Source organism: Triticum aestivum, chromosome 4D (assembly GCF_018294505.1).
Source record: "Triticum aestivum cultivar Chinese Spring chromosome 4D, IWGSC CS RefSeq v2.1, whole genome shotgun sequence".
Lineage (NCBI taxonomy): Eukaryota > Viridiplantae > Streptophyta > Magnoliopsida > Poales > Poaceae > Triticum > Triticum aestivum.
The window spans coordinates 196851041-196856005 of NC_057805.1; the positions used below are offsets into that span (position 1 = coordinate 196851041).

A 4965-nucleotide genomic window follows, 5' to 3' on the forward strand; every position below is an offset into this window, starting at 1 on the left:
GTGCGCGGTGTTTTCTCTCGCCTGCATTTGGACTTTGGAGAGAGAGGATGAACTGCAGCTGCCCGATGCATGTGCTCGTGGGGCCTGGCTGACCGATGCATCGTGCGTGCCTCACCTCCATCTGCAATTGGAGAGAGAGATAGACTGGTGCGAACCAACCTGTGGTTGGATGGTTAAAGGGACTGTGGTATTCCCAGCCCACCAGGGTTCAAATCCTGGTGCTCACATTTATTCCTGAATTTATTTCAGGATTTCCGACAATGCGCATTCAGTGGGAGGAGACGTTTCCGCCGACGATGAGGCGCTTACGGTGACTTCATAAATCTCAAGATGATATGTCGGCTCAGTCTTTCGTAGGTGCTCATAAGGGTAGGGTGTGTATGTGTGCGTTTATAGGGGTGAGTGTATGCGTGTGTATATGGCGCTTGTATTTGTACTCATGTTAAAAAAAGGAGAGATGGACCGGCGCCTACGACGCGCTGGTCGACACCGCGGCAGCCGCCGTCCGCGAGCCCGGGTGCACGGTGGCGCTCACGGACCTCCACCGCTGCCTCCACGCCTTCAGCGAGTCCTGCGACCGAGCCGAGGGCCTCGTCCAGGCGGCCGCCGCCAGCCTCGGCCCCGCCGCCTCCCGCCACGACCAGATGTGCCGTGCCGTGCGCGCGGTCAACAAGGATCTCTGGGCCGCCACCGCCGGTCGGGAGGAGAACGAGATGGAAGAGGAGAAGAATCGCCCTCCGACCACGCCGCTGGCGGCCGAGGACAAATAGCCCAATCAATCTACCTCGTCTCCTGTTGAGGTGATGTTCATCGTTCTTGTTTTTTCCATGTGATGTTCATCGTTCCTCTTATTTTCTTGGTTGATGTGCTAATCGTGTTAGTCATCTAGAAGATGAATGGAACTGTGACGGGAAAGGAGAGATGGACTGGGATATTTGGCATCGCCGTGCCGCATGGTGGCCGAGATGCGGTAGCCCCATGCTCTGTTCCGATGGGCCTCCTGTGCTCGATGGTTGCCGCTGGTTGAGGTTCATCCTTCTCTGGTTCGCATGTTCTTCACTGTTGCTTTGGATTCGTCGTGCTAATTTTGCATGTTTGCCTTTGTTTCATTCATGCGCAGTTTGGTACGATTTCCTGTTGTCGCTTGCGTCGAGCCTTGGGTCCGTCTCTCCTTCTCATAGAGGTTAGTCCACTCCTCTTCTGCTTGCCTATAGAATGTTTGATGAAATGCACGTGTGCTGAGGCTTGTTCTACGGTTCAGCCTACTTCTCCTGTCGCTGGCGCTTCTTCTTCTCGTCCGTCCTGCTGCTTTCCCGACATGCTTCTGCTTGATGCATCGCGTAAATAGGCCGTTCTATTGCTTCTGTGACCGGCGAGTGTTCATTGCATGCCTGTGTGTCATTGTGCTCTGACCGGTTATTTTTTGTGTATTTCGCAGGTTGTACGATCTCTTCTGTCGCTGCGTCGTTCGACTCATCATGGTTTTCTTCTTTCCTTTCTACTACATGTGTGCGTATTTTACTTTCAGTATCTTCTGTGTCATGCTGTCTGCCTTGGTGATCTTTTAAATATATGTATGTCGTGTTGATCGTTTAAATGTTCCGGATATGGTCGGGCATTGTGTGTTGTTCGTTCTTGTGCTGCTTATATTTCATGTATGCGTGTGAGTTGTTATACCTGTTTTGGAGGTCGTGGTAACTCGATGCCCCCTGCGCTCACTCTTTTTGTTGTACACAGAAGCATATTTGTCCAATTCTCAAACTAATTTTTTGAAAGAAATCGCAGTTCATTAGAACGCCAATTATGGATATGGATCCATCTTGGTGCGCTGGATGAAGGACTGGATGTAATAAAAATTGCATGTGACAATTGCTCATGAATAGTATTTGTTGTACAAACATCCAGTTAATTCTGGAGATACAATAGAGACACTATAATAGTACTACTTAGTCAAATACATTATCCATGATTGTTGTAGTGAAATGTCGCTCTAGCTATTAATTTGCAGAATCTTGCACGACAAACTATAGGCATGTGATCTCTATGGTGTTCCAGTAAATAAAGAAAACTAGAACATGTGCCTTCAAATTTTCTATTTATATACAAAAACCATGCATTGGTACATATGAACCATATGAATAGGACTGAAAAAGATCTATTTTTTTGTCATGTTTGTGAGTTTTCTGTTATTTCCGCTCAGTGTGAATAGGACTGAAGAAGATGGACATAGCCCTTTAGGTAATTTCACTTTTTTTGAACAGCAAACCGTAGAACAATAGTTCTATGGTATATTTTAATTAAAAACACAGTATGTTACAAAGGGAAAGGAGAAAATAGAAACAAAAGAAAAAAGATCTAAGCTCATGGGGCAGAGCCCTTATCCAATTTCAGTTTTGGGCAACATGACAATCATTTCAAAATTCATCTGACAGCCTGCTTGAACAAGGTGGAATGCTCGTCTTTGATCTTGTGTTGAAGTAGTTGAAGATCCTTTTTCAATTCAAGCCTCCAATTTGAGACTGTCGGCTGGATGTTTCTGAAGACCTTGCCATCTCACTTTGTCCTGGATTAATAATAGATTACAAATTTATTTGTTTAAATAGGACAGGTTATTTATGAAGGTATACCATTTCTATTGACTGGATAATTTACATGTTGGCAAGGACTTATCGGTGCAGCCTGGTCATAATTGCTCGGCCAATTTCCCACCCCAAATCCAGAACCGCTTCATCTTTAGATCTTTACATCATTGATGAAATGCCTTAGAGACTAAGATCTGCACTTTGTTTTTCTCCGTTCTCCTGCTCACGAATTACCCGATGGCTGTAAGACCCAGAGAAGCATTAGGAACTGGTCTGCAGTGTCTTCCAGTGTACGCGTGCACACAATTCACTTTCCTTTTCTTTTTGCCCTTTGTATAGATGATGTGGTTGAGTTACAAAGCCTCTTCTTGCAGTGTTGTCTGCCAGGCCGAAGGGAAGTTATTAATGCATTTGAGCTGCTCTATCTGATTGTCCATCTCCTGAACCTGTTTTAGTTGATATAAAAGTGTTTCTATTTCAGAAAGCCACAACACGAGATTGTGCCCCCTCTTGCTACAGGTGCATGTTGCTGCCCTCCTTTCCCCTCTAATTTGAATTGCTTTACCTTGTGTGAAGTTTTATACTTTCAACTTTACAAAGCTATATCAAGTTCGCTTTCAACTGTACTTGGCTACACCTGTAACAAGATGCATTTCTCTTTCAGTTTATTGAATACATTTTGAAGGAGTGAATGCTCTATCTGGTACTGTCCTATGACTCATTTAACAGTGTGTCAATTTGCTCACAAACCTCCTCATGTACAACATACAATGAGTATTCTGTCACATATCACACAACATCTTGATCTTTCAGCTAATAATATGCTGTAATTTTTTAGGCGTATCACTGTTTGCAGCTTTTGGGTTCCTTCTGTGTGTTGGGAGATACTGCTCTTAATAAACTTTAGCTTTCTGCAATGCTAGGCCGGAACTGAAAATCTAGACTGTTCTTTCCACTCTGTAACAACTTCTATGCTTGCGCCACCATGATATCACTACAACATTTCCCTGGAAATTTTTTTAGTTGCACGTAAACTGAATTGATTTACCAGTAAAGTCACTAACAACAATTGTGGCATTACCAGGATATGTCATGTATGTGCTCTGAGTCGTAGTAGGATGCAAAAAGTACAATAAGAGACAGAATGTATGCACTATGGCTAGTAGTAACATTTTATTGACTTGTGCAGTATTCGGTACTATCTATTTCTGCAGGCTATTCCTCATGTTGCAACCTTTTCCCGTAGAATTGAAAGGAAGATGGAAGAAATTGCAGGAGGTATACTTTGTGTTCCATTAGTCTTACTGTCAGATTTCCAGGTTCAGTTATTCACACTATATTATTGCTCGATATCTGTAGCTTGCTATTATTTGAGTAGGAATGGTGTTCCCAGCGTGACATTGAAAACCAGTCAAGACTAGGAAGGGGCTATGAAGGGCAAAATGCTATGGATCCAGAGTGGGAGGGGAGAGTTACCAACAATGTATCAAGGATAAACCGGGACATGGATTCCTAAGTTCCAACTTATATAGCAAAATTATATAGGGAGAATGCTCGCATTTTGAAAACTCTATTACATAGTTTGAAGCTATGTTTCTTTCAATTTTCATTATTAAAAGGATCTAATTATTGCCAATTTTTCAAGCATTTATTGTCGAATAACTCTTTGTTTCAAATAAGACCTGTGGCGCAAAGGGTAAATTTATTATACATCTTATTGTAGACAGCAAGTCTCTTCTTTTTTTTATTAAGAGGATTTAAATTTGTTACCATATGTGCTTGCTCACAACTAAACCAACTAAACCATGAATTTTCTTTTCGATATGTTTTTTTTCAAACTCAGGTATCTAATCATTATAACCATATTTTCAACTAAAGCAATGCTTCCTTAGCTGGTTTGTACATGTTATACAAATTTTTTTTTTCAAACTCAGAATTTCGCACCGTGATAACCATATTTTCAATATAACATGGTTTAACACACGAGCTTTGTACTACCAATATTGAATGGGTTTTTGCAAAATGAAACTATTTTCATTGACAACAATGCTTTAGCGGGTCTCTGTGCCACTTGGCGCAACGGGTCAACTAGTACTCATATATAGATGACCTAGGCATCGCCAATTGCTTCATAGATGCTAGAGTGCTTGTGCATGCTTTGCCACATATTTCATTTGCTATCTTATTGAGTGAGCATGTTGGTTTCATAATTTCTCCATTCGAGGACATCCATTTGTTGCTTTGATTGTTTGGTTTTTCTTTTTGCCAAATGGATGAACAACAATGCCTAAGAACTCCCTCTAGCTATCTATGATTTTCTCGTATCAAACTCTATTCATGCTACATCACAAAGTTTGAACCAGTCGAATTCGGACCCTCCGGG

At 42.3% G+C, this 4965-nt stretch overlaps 1 long non-coding RNA gene across 3 annotated transcripts; it reads left to right on the plus strand.

Moving 5' to 3' along the window:
- The first annotated feature begins 408 nt into the window (after positions 1 to 408).
- LOC123097267 (uncharacterized) lies at positions 409 to 4281 on the plus strand. 3 transcript variants are annotated; one of them, XR_006446959.1, is made up of 6 exons: positions 409 to 1028; positions 1121 to 1183; positions 1262 to 1340; positions 1439 to 3101; positions 3797 to 3860; positions 3942 to 4281. It is a non-coding gene; the product is annotated as an uncharacterized lncRNA (long non-coding RNA). The 3 variants fall into 3 exon arrangements; XR_006446960.1 differs by lacking the exon at positions 1262 to 1340 and having other exon boundaries at positions 1439 to 2872; positions 2957 to 3101; XR_006446958.1 differs by lacking the exon at positions 1262 to 1340.
- Positions 4282 to 4965: the final 684 nt, after the last annotated feature.